This window comes from Dermacentor albipictus, chromosome 8 (assembly GCF_038994185.2).
Source record: "Dermacentor albipictus isolate Rhodes 1998 colony chromosome 8, USDA_Dalb.pri_finalv2, whole genome shotgun sequence".
Lineage (NCBI taxonomy): Eukaryota > Metazoa > Arthropoda > Arachnida > Ixodida > Ixodidae > Dermacentor > Dermacentor albipictus.
In genome coordinates, this window is record NC_091828.1 from 55,529,778 (window position 1) to 55,548,297 (window position 18,520).

The following is an 18,520-nucleotide window of genomic DNA, read 5'->3' on the forward strand; positions in this document are numbered from 1 at the left end:
AGGTGAGCACCACTCATTTCTGCAGAAAACATCGAACTCACACACATGCAACTTTACCTGGCAGAAAAGTGAAGTCATGAGAGATCTCACTCTAACTGCTCTTCGCAGAAACCCCGCACCGATAACGTGAAAAGAATCCACGTCCACACTCAGGCTAAGCCTTGACATCCGCGTATGTAATAATAATAATATATGGGGTTTTACGTGCCAAAACCACTTTGATTATGAGGCACGCCGTAGTGGGGGACTCCGGAAATTTTGACCACCTGGGGTTCTTTAACGTGCACCTAGTCCGCGTATGTCAGATGCTTTGCCATGTCATTGCTATCGCAGTGTTGCTGAATTAGAAAGTCGGATTGTTCTGTAGAAATGTACTGTATTCAATGTGATCTAATGCTCTAAGAGGAATGAACCACTAATTAAATGTTACTGAAGATTCGCTTGTTTCGACTTACCAGACGGAAATAGCATGGTATCCCAACAAATTGCAGCGTAAGGGTTTTCTACGCCCTACATCACCCTTGGTAAAACTTCAATGGAAGGTCAACGTGGATGCCGAGTTATACAAGTTGCAAATGCCCTAAATGAACGCGAATGAGCAGCGTTCTCGCAAAACCTGAGACTATTGTGGAATTATATTATTTAGAGGATGCGCAGTTGAACTGGGCCGGTAGCTGCTTCAGGCTCCGCACAGATGTGTTGACATAATTGTAGGCTGGTGACGGCAATGGTGACCTTGCGGCTCAGCGTGTCGAAACGCCACTGGGGGCTTGTTTCAGGCGTGGCAGTTGTGTTTACATTGCTCGGTATTTCTATTCGATAAGCCAAAAAACATGTTCTCAAGGCGCTGATAGTGGTTATCTTTTGTCAAGTGACTATTGATTCCTTGATTGCGTATCGTTAGACATTACCCAATATATTGCTGCTAAGTATTTTATTGCAGGAGACTTTTGAGATGATCAGTGAGTGCGACCAAACAAGGTTACAGCGCTGGCTAAACTGTGGACTCAAGGAATCTTCCAAATGTATCCTTGAATCCCTTTCGCAAAGCCAGTTTAGTTAGCTCAGCACATTCCTCCTCAGTGCACTGCTCGGGTGAGGATGTTGTGCCGTGGTCCGCCTCTTCGTCAATCTGTGCAAAAGCAAACTTTTTAAAAAGCAGCCGAGCTGTTGAAACATCACAGCAACTGTTTTATTTTGATAGTATAACAGCGAATATATCTAATCAGAACAAAGATAACGGTTGCAAGTATAACGAAAGAGAGGGCACGTAAGTTGTACGTTCCACCTGTTTATTTCAAGTGACTCCGACATGAGTGAAGAATTTTCTTTGGTAGATCTCCGTAATTTGATAGTTACAATCAATGAGAGTGTCATCTGAAAGCGAACCCCTGAAAAACACTGGTACCAAAAACAAATATTCATCTGGCGCTGAAGTTTTCATAGAGATTACCAGCACCCTGCATGAAGAAACTTTGTAGGCTCTACAACGGCTTTTATGGCGTCCGCCACCTCCACCATTTAAGCCGTGTGTTTGGTGAAACTTGTGGCGATCTAACATAGAGGTATTTTATGAAAGGCAATACGGCACATGTGAAGATAGAGACACAAGCTCAAATTCTGAACTGAGTTTGATTCGATGAATCCATTGTAGTTTATACGCCTGGTGTGACGGTCATACATAGCAGTTTCAAGAGGCAATATACACGAAGAAAATCAAAAGCAACAAAAATAGAAGGAGAGAAAAGGGAAAGAAATATAGCTAGGTTAGGCAATTCAAGTCGCGGCTGGCTACCCTGGTCTAGGAAAGGAGTAAAGGGAATAAAAGGAAGTGTGAGTTAGAACGTCAAAGGCGCACTTCTCCGGCCGAGCTCTCAGCCTTTTTTCTTATCAAGCGATCTCTTTCTCTCTTACACAAAAACCCAGAATTGTGGGACTGTATTCCGCGTGACACTCGAACCGCCTGACCAGCGGCGTAGGGTTTTCCTTTCTCGCGGGGAAAGGGTGGGAGCGTCAGGCTGAGAAGTTTTCCGTGTAGGGGGGCGGCAGGTTTTTTTGCGCATTTCTTTTTACGCCGACAATTCTCAGTACTCTAATTTGGCGGGTACTTGTCACGGCGTATGTCCTTCGCCATGTGTCCGTCGCCATGTGTTCGTCGCCGGTAACACGGCGCATGCGCCACCGAGCACAAATGTGAAAAACAAGATGGTTGTGACAGCTACGAAGCTGTGCGGGTAGAATTCAAGTCCTTCTGCTTGTGCATTTCTTTAGGAGGAGGACCTGCTGCAGCAGGCATGACACCGCTGTCGGCTTTCGTTGGGGCTGTGGCAGGCCACATGGCCACCAGAATACCAAATGAAGAGGACTCGGAAGGCGCAATCTACCTCCGCCCAGTTGACAGTGAGCCTATTGTCCGGCTCCTGCAGCCCATGGTAACAGGACAAGTGGAACCAACATATGACTATTATGATATAGTACTAGTTCATGAAACACATCGCAAAGTTTTTGTGGCATGAAACTTGAAGGCAATCTGCTGTGATCAAAGTAGGAGCAACCACTTCCCAGTTTATCGTGTTTTCTGAGGCTTTGATGCTGTGCAATTGGTACCTTCAGCCTGTTTGTTGTACAGTGCGGAGAAGTTACATATGTCTTTAGAAGGCATTTAGGCTTTTTCAAAACCCTCAGCTGAATATGTCGAACGCAATTTGTTGTAGCATTTACATTCAGTGATGCAAAGTGTGCTGCATGAGTATAATTTTGAACTAATGATCATTTCACAGGAGCACAGCAGCCCTGGCCATATACAAAACGACCAATCAATGTGTAATGACATCAACGCTACAGGTTCACCCATTGTGGATGACACTGCAGCTGCGCCAGAGCTTCTTGACTCAAACAAGGAGAATGAACCAGAACTAGCCAGAGAAGCTACAAGCCAGAGGCCACCCAGAAGCAGGATGGCACTCCTCGAGAAAATGTTGGCTTCAGAAAATGAAGTGAGGATTGCTTAGCTCAGGGAGGAGCACAAGTTGCGAATGCGTCTCAGGCAAGAAGAACACGCAGACAACTCAAAAAAAAGGAATGAAGAGCATAAGCTCAAAACAGAAACATTGAATGTTCAAAAGTAAGTTGAGCTCGCAAAATTGAATGCGATAAATGAAAGCTGCATGACACCCTGAGGCTGCGTGTCCAATCAGTAACTGAGTTTCCAACACACACGGTCTTTTTACATTTCGTCTGTCTGTAATGCCATACAGACGCCACACGACACATAGAACCCTAAACCCATTACCCAACTATTCAGTAGGGGTGTGTGAATATTCGAAACTTTTTGAACATTTAAAAAACGTCAACTGCGCGCAGTTAAACAAAATTGGAGCGAAAGCACGGAAAGGTTTTACCCCTCGGGCATAGTATAGACATGAAACATGAGAACTCGCGTAGTGGAACAGGCTACGTCGCTTCGGTAGCCATACATTACAGGCTATACAGTGACCATTCGCACACTCTAAAGAGTTCTGCGCATACAAAGAAACTACTGGTCTGCTCCTGATGCTCTGTTTGCGCTTTTGATAAACACTTCATAATGTGCTATGTAATGACAGAACCTCTCTGACTATACTAGCATGTGAGCATTGTTTTATATTAATGCTGCTAATGCCTCTTCATTATTCCAAAACCATTCGATTTGATTCTGCAAGATTTTCATTCGATTCGCTCTCAAAATTCACTGTTCACACACCCCTATTAATCAGAAACACTGAGGTGGATTTCAAACAATGTTTAAGAGAAACTTCTCTGGATAAGAAGTTGCCGTGCACGCATGCCAGGTGGATAGTCCACCGCACCATTAACCGTTGGCAGGTGCTCTTGGCAAGTGTTTCTTCCGGTACGTCTGCATCGGCTGGTGGGAACATGGAGACCGAGTGGCTCGGGTTCTCTTCGCAGGAGGGCCACATTGTGCAGGGCAGCGCAAGCTGTTATTATGCGAGCTGCATTACGAGGCTTGTGCTGCAGCTTCATGTCCAAACATGGAAAGCGCCTTTTCCACACTCCAAATGCCCTTTCTATGGAGTTGCGGGTCTCGATGTGTGCCTTGTTGTACCTGATAGAATGACAATACAATGCAATTAGTTTTTGGATACACACTGCACATTACATTGTTCCAAAGCTTTTATTCTGTGTAGTTAGCACAGATCTACCGTGAATGGTTACAAATACATTCCATTTCCTGCAAACGCTGTAGCACCTTCCTAGATTTGCATTCGTTCTGCCCAGCCATATTTCATTACCGACCATTATATTGAACGGAGCTGTAACAATCTCGCGCTATATAGGCGACACCATCTGTGTGCTCTTAGTGCAGCAGCAAATGACAGAGGAACGTGTTGCTTATGCACTACAGCTACTCACTGTAACACACCTCAGGTGTATTGCATAGCTTTACAAAAACATAGTATGTTATGATAGAGAGAGGTGTTACCTATCATATACACCCCTGAAAGGATTGGGCATTACTTGCCTGCCTTCTGGTGAGTTGGCTGGAACTGGCTCAGCAAGAAGGGTCATCAAGAAAGGAGAGCAGGCATAGCCCATGTCCCCAAGCAGCAGACCAGGCACACGGTGCTGTTTTTACATAACTCGTAATCTAGAATTGTCAAATATGCCACTGTCATGGGCAAACCCGGCCAGCTCGCTACAACGTTGAACAATTGCAGCATTGGTCCGGCAACCGCCTGCAAAAAAAAACGAGAGTATGAGTGCAGGAACGGCATGTTGTCGTTGCAACAACTGTAAGTACATTTTACCTCCCAGCAAGACAGAAGATAAAAATCTGAAAACAACTGAAGTCTATCCGCAGAAATTTTCAGCTAACTAAAAATTTCATGTGGTCCATAATTCACCGCCCTGTTTTTGCCACGGCACATGTAAATACGGAATTCGTTGCACAGCTTGTAGTGTCACGATGGACAGAAGTGTGATAGCCCATTTCTTACGTTGTGAAATAAAAATATGTGCGCGCGCACATCATATCAGTTGTTTCGCGATCAGCAAGCGAAGCTCGTCCTTGCCGCAGCACTGCAGTTGAGACCACACATTCGACTAAAAAGCGGCACTCGTACCGTCCCTCCGTCAAATATAGCGCGTGAATGAATATGACGCGCGTAACATAGTTACTTAAAACAGCATGCGGGAATTGTAATATGACTTTTACCGCTGCTTCTACGTTTCTGCAAAACTATAGTCGGATACAACTTTAGAAAAAAGGGGAGGCCCCGCCCAGATGACCGAAGCGGCGAAGTCACCGGCCGTCCGGCGCATGACGTCGGTCCAGAGTGTGCGCCCATTGGTGGATGCTCGTGTGCCCCCGCCTCGAAGGAGTAAACGCCCCCTTTTTTCTAAAGTTTATCCGACTATAATCGCTTACGTACGATCCCTACACATGGTGAAAAAGGGCTTACGTGAACGTTAATAGAAAACACTCCTTTGCGGTTGCGGTAAACTTCTGCGTCATCGCCTGCGGGACTTTTTATGCGTACATGTGCGCCGTCGATGCAGCCCGTCACCTACTACTACTTTTGCTTGTTCGTTGTTACAGTGCACCACCTGCTCCGTAGTTCGATATATCTGTTGTAAGTTCAAATGGAACCGTGAAGTCCAAATGGAACCGTGTCCCTCGTATTTCAGAATACGAGGGACACGGACACTTTTCCTGGCATCACTGGAGTTCTCCGACCACATGCACTCACCGTCGCATTCCAATTAGGGTGCGCAGGAGCGCGTCTAACACGTTCCCGGACCTGTCTGGCGAGTTGGCGACTCCACGTCGTGCGCCGCACGTTGAGCTATTGTCTCCACCCCTGCTTCTCTCGTCCCGGAAGTGCAATGGGATCCTGGCATGGTTCCAGGTAATCTTGGTCCCGAGCAAAGCTGTTTTGCAGCTCTGAAAGCTCGTTCGAAAACAACCAGTCTCCTCCAGCTGGCATGCAACACCAAAGGCATGCAACACCAAAGGAACGCCGCTGACAATTGACCACTTGCAGAAGTACGACTGCGCATGCGCCAAAACCGGATGCGGCGGTGCGTCATGAGCGCCATCTTCTGGGTTGGAAAACAAACGGCGCAGCTCGGGCAGCCCTCGGTAGCGTCGTAGTGGTCGTAGTGGTCGTAGTGTCTGAAGTCAGTGTTACGTGCGCCACGAGGCTGCGAGCGCGACATGCTGGCTAACTGCGTCGCTTTCGGCTGCAGGAGCTACTACTATGGAAAGGGAAACAGTAATTTCTTTAGATTTCCATCCGCGAAAGTTAGTGCAGATAGGAGAAGTTTGTGGACGGCAGCGGTAAAGCGGTTGAACCCGAACGGCACGCCGTGGCAACCAACGGCGCATTCGAGGACCAGTGGCGCGCATTTCATCACAGGTAAGTGTGATAAAGCCTTTATTGTTTGACTATTACGTACTTATTGCGTCTATAAATGCAGGCCGGCCGTCGAAATCCGCTACTCACCCCGACTACGTGCCTAGCCTGTTTACATACAGGAGAGCTGGCAGCGACGCTGATGTTCGGCGGCACAACCGTGCCGCGCAAAGGCGGGAGAGCAAAGGTAAGTTTCCTCGTTTGCTTTTGCCACACCTCGCATCGCTGTCGTGTGTGTGCATGCGTATGTGTGGTTCGAAAGTAATGGATGAATGGAAACAACCTTATTTTGAATCCGGAAAATTTGACGACCTGGGCTCAGGTCTCCCATGAGAGGACTTCGAGGACTTGCCTCATCGCCGCCTCTAGGGCTTGCTGGACAGCCCACTCTTGTGTCTTGAGGTTGGAGCTGCGCAGAGCGGCGGCCCACTTCGACGCAAGAGCCTCCGGAGCTACAGCCATTGTAGCTGATGTGACCCGACACTCCCACAACATGTGTGACAGCGTCGCTCTAGTTTCCTGACACAATTTCCAAAAGCAGTCGGGTATTGCACGGGGAAAATGTGCTGCAATCGCACCGGACTGGGGAATGTTCGTGTTTGCAATTGTCGCCAGATGACTGCCTGGCGACGTTAAAGCATGGGGTGAGGTGGGGGCAGCAACCGCCTGCCTAGCTGGTAGTGCTTGGTGGTGTCATTGTACCTGACCAGGCGTTCTCGCGAGTTTTGAGGCAGGAGTTCCGGACTCGAAGAATCGGTCGCCGATTCTGCGCGGCGGGTCAGTTCTCGCGCAGAGCGGTGTGCTACCTCGTTCAAGTTAATGAGGCCCTCATCGGTGGGGGTGGCAACGTGCGCTGGAAACCATATGATCGCGGTGTTATCGAAGTGCTGTCGACCAGCTTTCCTTAGAATCTGGAGAGCTTCGGAGGAAATGCGCCCCCGCGCGTAGTTGCGAACTGCGGATTGTGAGTCGCTAAAAACTACCTCGCAGAGGGGGTCGGTAAGAGCAAGCGCAATCGCTACCTCTTCCGCTGTTTCGTTGTATTCCGTCTACGACTACCGCCGTGAACCGGTGTTCTCGTGTATATTCTGCGGCGTCTACAAAGCGCGTAGTCCTTTTTCCACCCAAGGAGCGCAGCATTGCCTTGGCACGGGCCTGGCGTCGGCCCCGATTAAATTTGGGGTGCATGTTTCGAGGTATAGGGGCGACAATCAGCGTGTCGCTGAGGTCAGGTGGAATGACCTGTTTCTGACCGTGTTGGACGTGGTAGTTGAAGCCTAGTTTCTGCAGGATGTACCGGCCCGTGGCTGTCAGAGACATGCGCTCGAGTTGAGAGGTTTTTTGCGCATCCACGATTTCCTCAAGCGTGTTGTATACCCCCAGCTGTAGCAGACGAGCAGTGCTTGTGGACTCCGGTAGGCCAAGGGCGATCTTGTAAGTCTTGCGTATAAGAGCGTTGATTTTCTCCCTTTCAGTGACATTCCAGTTGTGGAGGGCAGCCACATAAGTGATGTGGCTGATTGCGAAAGAGTGTATGAGGCGCATGACACTGTCCTCCTTCCTGCCCATGTGCCTGTTTGTAATGCGTTTGATCAGGCGGGTAGCCGCTGTAACCTTGCCTTCGATTTTGCGAATAGCGTCTACGTTTGACCCGTTGGCTCTTATATGCATGCCTAGGATGCGTATCTTCGGGACTCGGGGAATGCAGGAGCCGTCTTGCGTATAGAGGATTATGTCGTCACATTGGCGCGATTCGGCTGTAGGCTTGGGCCGGCGGCGCCGTACTAACAGGAGAAAGTGATGCCGAACGCCACTTAGCAAATAGGGCATTTGAGCAGGTTATTCATCGCCGCTAGAGTAAAGCTGCGCTACGCAGAGCTGCGTTTTTCAACGACTGGTCGAGCTGGCCGCAGGTTGGTGCCCTGGAGGTTTTATTTTGCCGTGATCTGCTTCTGCAACGCCGTATTGCAAGCGAGTTTTGGGCGTGCAGTCCCTGAACTAAATCTCGGTGCACACGCAGATTTATACGCACACCAGGCATTTACATTATCTTTCCTCTGAAGTAGTCGCTTTATTGCTCAGCTTTTTTGGACATTTATTGATTCATCTGACATTACAAATTTTATTTCATCTTGCTCTTACAATATGTTAACCTTTGCATTGATAGGTCTGTGCTTGACATCTGTAGGGGCTGCTGCTATAGCTTCGGAAAGCAGCGAAGTGGACCCCGGGACTGTATCAGGGAACGCCCAGCCTCTTGCAGTCATTCATGGTGAGCATGCCTCATTGACTATTTTTAATACATACAAATGGGAAGTTTCTATGGAACAACAACGTTGAGTGTCCTATTAAGTGTATTATTCACTGTATGTAGGTACGTAGAGACGTCGCTTATGTATGTAATGTGGCACTTTTTGAGGGATAAAGGTGTAGTGCTGTATATCATTAAGGTACAATATGTACCGTGCCATGGCTAACTTAATGGTACAGAATGTTAACTTGGGTGAAGTTGCTCCAACCTGATAGAAATAGTTAATAAAAAAGTGGTCACTGGCATGGATGGCTGTGCATGCATGCAGCAGTTTCTGTTCCTTCATTTTAGTGATACTTCTTTATTTATTTGCAGAAGCTGAGGTGCCCATTCAACTCTCTGGTAGTGCAGCTGGGCCCACGGAGAATACGCCTGAACCGAAACCACTAGGAAGTGGTGAAGGCAAGGCTGCCGGCTTGTAGCTCGCCATGCTTGCCATGGTATTTATAGGATGCTTACTCGCTTGCAAATCTGTCAAACAAATTATTTTGTCATTTGTGGAAAAGTGAGAGGCTGCAAGTATTAAGCCCGACTATTCTACTCGTATATCAGGGAAATCATTCCAAAGCACATATGGTTAGACTAATGGGGTGTCTTTTAGAAATAAGGCTGTCAGCTGAATGCACAGCTGAATTTCTTCTCATCTGATTGGTATTGAAGGTTGTTTTATTGATGGTTGAGTCGAGTGTGATTGTCTTTGTTCCAACTTGCAGCTAATAGGAAAATATAATGGTGCTGTAAAAGTCATTTACCTTTGCACCACTCAGCTAGCAGTTCTAGTAAAAATATACAGGCAAATTTTTGGAAATATGAAGGAAACAGAAATACAATGTGGTGAAGCACAGTTTTATTTTATAATACAACTAAAATCCACCGCAACCAATGGAAGTCCTTTGTTCAGCAGTCATGTTTAAAAAATTCTGGGGATTTTACGTTAAAATCACAATATGACTATGAGGCACGCCGTAGTATGGGACTCTGAATTAATTTTGACCACCTGGTGTTCTTTAACGCGCACCCAATGCATGGTACACGGGCAGCAGTCAGAGTATGTAATAATGCAATTTCCAGGACAAGGCTGACATTTCTGGTTGTTAGTATTTTATAAGAAAAATTTATTATCATCAGCACAACAATATGAATGACCTAAACTGGGCTATTTCTTCTTAGGTGACATGCAAATGTATCTCGCTGGAGAAGACACAGCTCCTGTGACATTACAAACATCAGTGATTTGTAAGTGACTGCAGTAATTTAATCGTAGGGCTATGCCTTCAATATCATCGTGGCTTTCTGTGAAGTAAAACTTCGCAGCTGTGAAGTTTTACTCATTTTAACGTTCAGTGCATTGATTTGATCAACTTTCTAGGTGCTTCACATCCTTCTCTGTAGCTTACATCTGCCTTGAAGCTTGTGTCAGGAAATCTAATAAAACTATCAGAAAATTGCATGTCAAGTGTTGTGTTCATGGTAAACAATAGTTTTAGCCTTGGGATTTGTCAACTTGTTCATTGCAAACATCACTTCCAGCACGTACATAGACAGAGGGACCGAAAGAATGACTAAAACAAGTGTTGTTGATGCCCGACGAACGATACTGAAGCGAGGTTTGGGTACCGGCTAGTTGGTATTCCATTGGAAACAGCGCTTGCCTTCGTCATTCTTTCGGTCTCTCTAAGTGATGTTAGCAATGGAATACCAACTAGCTTGTACCCAAACCTTACTTCAGTATCATTCATTGGGCTGCACAACTGATTAAAAGTTATTGTAACGTGGCTGGTGTCACCCTGTGCAAATTTACTAGCAAAGCTTGCTTTTGTCAATTGATAGCTTACATCACTTAAGTAGTTTTATCTCTTTCTATGCCATTATCGTAGGTTCCCAGGCGAGCACCAGCTACTGAAGTACCTTGATGAGCACTGACACACAGAGAGAAACAGCATTGCTGCACCAAAAAATTGCTTCTTTAGAAAAAAGAAATATGTGGCTTGAGATGAAGCTTGATGAAGCCAATTCAAGAATACTCACTTTAAATACCATTAGGCTTTCAGCTAAGAAGTGTGCCTTCTATACGGAGCTGCCTAATTATGGTGTTTTTCGAAGCCTCTTCGAATACTTTGAGCCCCGAGCCAGCAAGAGGTCCTACTGGGGGACAGAAAGGAAGATTAAAAGTAAAGTCCCTGGCCGGCCAAGGGAACGTGAACTCGAAGTAGAGTTCTTCATGGTGGTTGTGCGGTTAAAAACTGGCATGCCTGGAGAATAGGTTGCTCGCAACTTTTTAATGTGCGCAAGCTATGTCAGCCGCATTTTCGCTACCTGGGTTAATTTCCTTGAGCTCGAGTTGGAAGCAAGAATGCAAATGCCGACGAGAGAAATGATAGCGCCACACCTACCAGGATGTTTTCGAGGTTTCGAAAATACTAGGTTGGTGCTAGATGCAACGGAAGTTCGTATACAGCGGCCCTCATCACTCAGTGCACAGCGGCAAACATTTGCGACTTATAAACATTACAATACTTATAAGGTGCTTTTGGGCTGTACACCGGATGGGTATATTGCATATGTGTCACGTCTTTGGTGAGGATCGGTGTCTGATAAGACTATGCTTCAGTGTAGTGGGCTTTTGGATCGTATGGATGCGGGAGACGCAATAATGGTAGATAAGGGGTTTACATTTCCTTATTTGCCACCAGGAATCACGGTTTTCCGACCTCCATTCCGCGAGCAACATGAGTCCCAGATGAGGCCTGAAGCTGTTGAGCGTACACGTCGCATCGCATGTGCAAGAGTTCATGTTGAACGCGCGATAGGACGCATAAAAACATTCCAAATATTAAGCAAACCGTTTCCGATTAGCATGATTGACATTGCAGAGCAAGTGTATACGGTGTGTTGCTTCCTTTCCAATTTCAAACCACCACTGATAAAAGATTGTGAGTGATAGCTTGTAAGAGCTTGTAGAGGTCCATTATTATCTAGAGGAAGTCGTAATGATTTCGAAGTACAAATCAGAAAATTGTTGCCCCTATTTTTTTACCCAAATTACGGCTGTAAATGCGAAGTCAATATATTGTCACGTAGTAGTGACGGTGAAGAAGGCAGTCAAACTGTGATTATAGAAACTGGCGTTCTATTGGGCGAACTTGGGCCCTCAAAAGCAGGATATAGTCAAAGAACAACGGTAGTGGCGAACACACTCGGTGATCGTCGAAAATCTGATCAGCAGGTCAAGCGCGTCGGCTTTTATAGATCTGTCGTCGAATCTTCCAGAGTAACCGCTGGGACCAGCGTGTCTTCCACAAAGTTCTACACTATTCGCGTCGCGCATACATGCAATAAGATTGCGCAAGTTGCGGAGAAAGACAGCGGATGGAACCATCGATAACATTCCAGAAACTTCTTTTACATGCAGGCGCGTCCTGCGCTGTGGAATAACATTTGTTAGGCGGTGAGAAGTGGTCGCCCGATAAAGATAAAGAAGTACACGTGTCATTACCCCCCTCTTAAAAGCATCGTCCCGATGCTACAAATATAAGAGAGCGAAACACAGAAGGACACTTATTAAACAAAAGTAACAAAACAACGAAAAGAAACAAAGTCCAAAGGTCAGTTACGCGAAGTCCCAAAGTTCATTAACGCTGGTAGTACGGCTTGAGTCGCACGTGGACTATTTCAAGTTGTGAGCGGCGCCGCTATGATAGCGCAATGCCGTGTGGCACGACCTCATAGTCCAGTGCGCCAATACGTCGGATGATCTTGTACGGTCCGAAACAGCGACGCAAAAGCTTCTCGCTCAGTCCTCGTCGCCGTATAGGGGTCCAAACCAAACCACGGTCACCGGGCTGGTACTCGACGAAGCGTCGGAGGTTGTAGTGTAGGCTGTCGGTACGCTGTTGGTTCTTGATCCGTAGGCGGGCGAGTTGTCGGGCTTCTTCGGCGCGCTGGAGATAGGTCGCGACGTCAAGATTTTTTTCGTCGGTGACGTGCGGCAGCATGGCGTTGAGCGTCGTCGTCGGGTTCCTGCCGTAAGCTAGCTTAAACGGCGTGATCTGTGTTGTTTCCTGCACCGCCGTGTTGTAAGCAAAGGTTACGTACGGCAGGACTGCATCCCACGTCTTGTGCTCAACGTCGACGTACATTGCTAGCATGTCGGCGAGCGTCTTGTTCAGGCGCTCCGTGAGACCATTCATCTGCGGGTGGTAGGCAGTTGTCCTCCTGTGGCTTGCATGGCTGTACTGCAGAATTGCTTGGGTGAGCTCTGCTCTAAACGCTGTTGCTCTGTCGGTGATGAGGACTTCTGGGGCACCATGTTGCAGCAGGATGTTGTGGACGAAAAATTGCGCCACTTCGGCTGCGCTGCCTTTCGGTAGAGCTTTAGTTTCAGCGAAGCAGGTGAGATAGTCCGTCGCCACGACGATCTTTTTATTTCCGGATGTTGACGCCGGAAGCGGTCCTAACAAATCCATCCCGATCTGCTGAAATAGTCGGCAAGGAGGTTTGATCTGCTGTAGTAATCCTGCTAGCCTTGTCGGTGGTGTCTTGCGTCGCTGACAGTCTCGGCATGTCTTGACGTAAGGGGCGACGTCGGCGGTCAGACGCGGCCAGTAATACCTTTCCTGTATCCTCGACAGCGTTCGGGGAATCCGAGGTGCCCAGCGGTTAGATCGTCATGTAGGGCGTACAGTACTTCTGAACGCAGCGCTGACGCAACAACAAGAAGGTAGCTGGCGCGGACTGGTGAGTTCTTCTTTATGAACAGGTTGTTTTGTAATATGAACGAAGACAATCCGCGCTTAAATGCCCTAGGTACTACGTCAGTGTTCCCCTCCAAATACTCGACGAGGCCTTTTAGCTCCGGGTCCGGTCGTTGCTGTTTAGTGAAGTCTTCTGCGCTTATTATTCCGAGGAAGGCGTCGTCATCCTCATCGTCTTCCGGCGGGGGATCGATAGGGGCGCGTGATAGGCAGTGGACGTCTGAGTGTTCTCGTCCAGACTTGTAGATTACCGTGACGTCATATTCTTGCAGTCTGAGGCTCCACCTCGCCAGCCGTCCTGAAGGGTCCTTTAAGTTAGCTAGCCAACACAACGCGTGATGGTCGCTGACGACTTTGAATGGCCTGCCATATAGGTAAGGGCGGAATTTTGCGGTACTGTACTGTACTGTCGCCATTCTCAGCTGTGAACCTTCCTTGGACTGGTACGGACCTGCTGTCATTTGTTGAATATTGTGATTGTTCTTATGTGCAAGGCGTACAAGCAACGAAATGCAGTTCATTTTCTATAGAGAAAGAAACGAATGCCCCTCGAAATCCACCGGGAAATGCAGCCCACGTATGGGGAAATCTGTCTCGCTTTGAGTCAGTGTGAGGTTGTGGTGTCGTGAATTCTGAAAAAGCCATGAAGACGTTCTCATTTGCTCTCGTATTTCGATGGTGGTGCAGTTCCAAACTGCTGTGGGCTTGCTTGCAAGCTTCTTGATAGTATGCATGAGTTTTGGTATGATGAAGGGTTACTGTAGGAACTGCTAGTTGGTGCTAGAGTAGTTGTGTAGAATGTAGGAGGCCCCGTAAAATGTACCTTGAGGGCCATGCATGCATGTCTGCAGTTCTGGTAGGCAAGATGGTTGCCATATTTCGCGGTAGCTGTAGTGATGGCTGCGGTTATGGTTCTATTGACGCCAGCAGTTGAGAAGGCTGTTCTGTGTTTTCCACAAGCGTGCACATACAAGGTTGTTGATGGTGAACATTGCTTCCTCGGAGTGCTGATTATTGGAGGCTTTAAGAAAAGCAATATTTCTTGAGCATGTAAAAAAAAGTGTTACTTGCTCACTCTGACGAGTGGTCATATTGTTTGTGCTACTGCCTGTGTTCGTAGTTTTAATAGCAAAATTTCTGCATTTTACTTTAGGTAGCTCTCTGTGCTCGTTATTAGTGGTTTGTTAGCACACCTTGCATTAATAGTATGTAGCATGGTCTCCAGGCTAGTGGAATGTCTTGACTACATAATTTTTGTCCAAAACTATAGCATAATAGAATGTACCACCAGAATCAATTGTCACTGAAAGTAATCCTTTAATAGTTCAAGAGTTTCACCACACATTCTGAGAATGGAGCATTCCCATATGGATTTTTTTGTTTACAAGTATGATTTTTCTTTGCTTGTTGTTCGCATGAACTGCTGTACTTCTATTGGTTTTCATAATTGAAGATATTGTTATCGCATTCCTGTTTGCTTCATTAATGAAATATATCTTGATACAGATTTTAACCCTTTGTAGTTCTACTTCGGAATTCCTTTTATGCATTGTTGTGATTTTATAAATTAGTGAGAAAGTGCTCTTCTTAGATCATGTTCCCAGCTTATGTAATACCCCAGCCGGGATCCTTTAGGGTAAAATAAATTGTCATGTGCACCTTCCTTCACTCTAATTGGTGGTGTCAGTTGTGGCGGCTCAAGATAGCATTGAAACCTAGGATCCTTCCAGTCACAGGGATGAGTAAGGCCAGGAGTAGGAGAGAGAAAAACAGTTTATTCTACAATATTTGCGATGGCTATGGAAGCTGTTGCGTACTCCAGGGTAGCGTATCGTGCTGCCGCCGAGTAGTAGCGGCGCCTGCCTATCGAAGCTCGACCGACGTTACTTATTGGTTAGCGTGGCGTTGTCGACGGGCTGCAGGCATCCGGTAGACCATGGCGACCATGCAAGGGTGAGAAGATTTTCTAGTGCGAAACTTCCACGGTTTATTCAAAGGTAGATGAAAGAAAATGAGAAGAGCATGAAGTGATCAAAAGTACATTTCGGAGCCTCTGAAATAGGCTTTCTACAATCGTGGGCGGGATCTTGCTTCTGTCGACGTCAAGTGACAGGCACAGGAAGAGGGCCCCTCCTCCTCTGGCTATACCGAGCTTGCTGAAGGAAGAAGTCGTCCCGCCTCCCGGAATCGTAGACGCCTGTCCGCCTCTTCTGCGCTTTGCGGGTTCGTGGAAGTTCTCTTCTAGGTCTAATTCGAGGAAAGGGCCTCTCTGAACTCGTACACACACACACACACACACACACACACACACACACACACACACACATACACACACACACACAAAAGAGGCTGTACACTGCGGGGCTTCAGACGGGCACACTCGAAACGGTCATGAAGAATTAGTAGGTCACGCTTCATTTCTACGAGGCCTGGTAAAAGGTCCGGTAAGAGAAAGTTCTTTGTGCGCGAGGTGCGGGACCTTAACCATCGCAGGAGAAGTCGCGCCTCATTTCGACGTAGCCTGGTCGGATGAAATTCCTCTCGCCACGTGGTGCCAGACGCCAACCCTAACAAAGCCCACTCCATGCAGGAGCACTGTCTGACTCACGACATGTCTCTGCATAAATTGAGACACACGGATTGCCCCAAATGTGCCCACTTATAAAGCAGTAGTCTTCTCTAGGTGACCAGAGTAGGGAATCTGACGATCTTGGTACAGCCTATCCGAGGGGTCGTATTGTTCACAGAACTCTGCCTCTGATATCCAACCTTCTAAGAAACGACAAGGCAGTCTGGAAGCTGGGTTCATACTCCTTCCACGAAAGTGGTTGATTTCGTCTTTTGCTCTCCGCAACAGTCATCTTGCCAGTGTCGGGAGAGTGGCCTTCGCGCTGGTCCTCACTTCCATGAAGGGTGACAGTTGTGGTCGCTTCTAAGTCATCTTCTTTGTCATCACGTTGTGGCTGGGTGTCGGGCAGCATAGTCAGGTAGGCGGGCGTCGATGAAGGGGGGCCTTGGGAGAAACACTCGTAGAATGTGCATTGCTGTCTTGAGATGCGACACAAGGCGTATGCTGTGATAGTGAATTTCTATTGATACAAATACAGCACAGCACTGATTGTTCAAATTAACCAAGCTATATTTGTCTGCAAATAATTCCTTGTCCATTTGTTCTCTTGCAAGTTTTCCTGTGTAATAACAAATCTTTTGTTTGATTTCTCCAAATTTTTCTTTATTGCCTCATTGTCACTGCCATGAACACAACATACAATATGCAGATTCGGCTGTGGAGGCGTCACAACATTGTACGTGCATCCAGCATGCCTTTTTTATCCACTATCCTCCTGATAGTGATCACCAGGCTACCGTGGTGGTCACACACAAGAAACCCGTTCAGCAGCTTTTTGTGATATACATACTGTCCCTTTGTATAAAGCTTGTTCAGCCGCTTCACGCGCCTTGTGAGGATCTCTGGTATGAGGGCATCCCTCATAAAGTGAAGCAGGCTGGGGAGCATTTCGGTCTCCCAGAACACTTTGCTGTAGTGTATTCGCTGGAGGTGGATCTTATTGGGCCCAAACCAGACAACAAAGTTGCACCAATTGTGACCTGTGATGGCCAGCTGTCCTTGGATTTGAATATTCATGGTCCGTTTTTAATACAGCCTCACCGCCTTCTAGCCTACAGCAGAATTTTTTGTCTTTGCAGGCTTCCTTCATACTCTGCCCCTGTTTAGAGAACGGGCACTTCACTTGCAGAACGCCTTCCTCTCCATCCACTGTCACAACTCTGTCTGGTGATGCAGCCAGCATTGGATGATCACTGTATATATGCAGGCCTGTTTCCTGCAGTGTGACCTGCCTGTCTAGGCTCCTGAGGAGGAGCGCATATGCCCTAACGACATCCTTCTCATGCACTCTTCCATATACCATTGCTTCAGTAGACGCTGCCCTTTCGCTTGGATAGAGCAGGGTCTTCCGCAAACTTTCTGGTTTTACACAACGGCACACCCGCTTAAATAGGGACGCTGTGAGCCGCCCAAGTCGGGCAACATGCCAGTTTTTGTTATATGCTTGCCCTATCGTATTTGCACGTATTCCTTCACGCTCATCCTTTTCCATGGGCTTTAAAGATTACATGTGTGCGTTGACTAGCTCTTGCACTCTGTCGCTCCACAAGTCTTCTTCATCACCAATTAACTCTGCAGATGGCTCAGGTACATGCTGTTGTGCCGGTTGCCCCATGTAGCGTACCGCTTGGAGGCTAGGGCAGCATTCCGAGAGGCTTTCCTCTAAACGCTGCACTTGATTTTCGGTAGGGGGCGACAGGTGGCCACATGAATTGTATCGCCGCTTTCTTTTTTGATGCAGTGGTCTGTTGACTCTGTAATTCCGGAAGAAGATTTCCACCAAAGGCATCCTTGACGCAGGCATCTTGGCTGCAATACAGTAAAAAAATTTGTGGCTCAGTAGTGCCACATATTTGAACTTTTTCTAGCCTAATACACAGAACATGGGAAGGCCCACATCCACATGACATCCTGTTGCAGTTACACCGAACCTAGCTGAGCAGTCAAATAATGATACAGTTGGCATTCTTGGGATACTTCAACTACTTTCCTCTGACCTCTCTCTAGGCAGGAAGTAGTGGCTGTTACCCCCTCAATCTTACTGACCAACATTCTTACTACCTCCACCATCCTAATCATGAAATATGTAATCACCATTGAGACATCCATTATAGGAAACAATGCTAAATCTGATAAGGTTGCTTAGCATCTGAAAAATGGATACAAGATAAGGTCGGATGTAATCTGTAGCCTGCACTGCATAAACTGAAAGAAAACAGGTCATTAATGGTATTCAGCGCTGACACTTTAACCCTATGAAAATATAAAGGAACAACTGAAATATTGCAGCATTACTGATGATATAAAGTGATTGTGTGCCTCGCGATTCTGCATACAGAGAAGGCCGAAAAAAAAAAGGATGACTACACTTGCATTTTGCACCAAGTCCATTAGTGTGTGTGTAATAACA

General features: G+C 47.0%; 2 pseudogenes; one reads left to right on the top strand and one right to left on the bottom strand.

Moving 5' to 3' along the window:
* Positions 1 to 3,783: 3,783 nt before the first annotated feature.
* LOC135921718 (putative nuclease HARBI1) lies at positions 3,784 to 6,219 on the bottom strand (annotated as a pseudogene).
* Positions 6,220 to 10,945: 4,726 nt separating this feature from the next.
* Positions 10,946 to 11,668, top strand: LOC139049260 (uncharacterized; annotated as a pseudogene).
* The last annotated feature ends 6,852 nt before the right edge of the window (positions 11,669 to 18,520 follow it).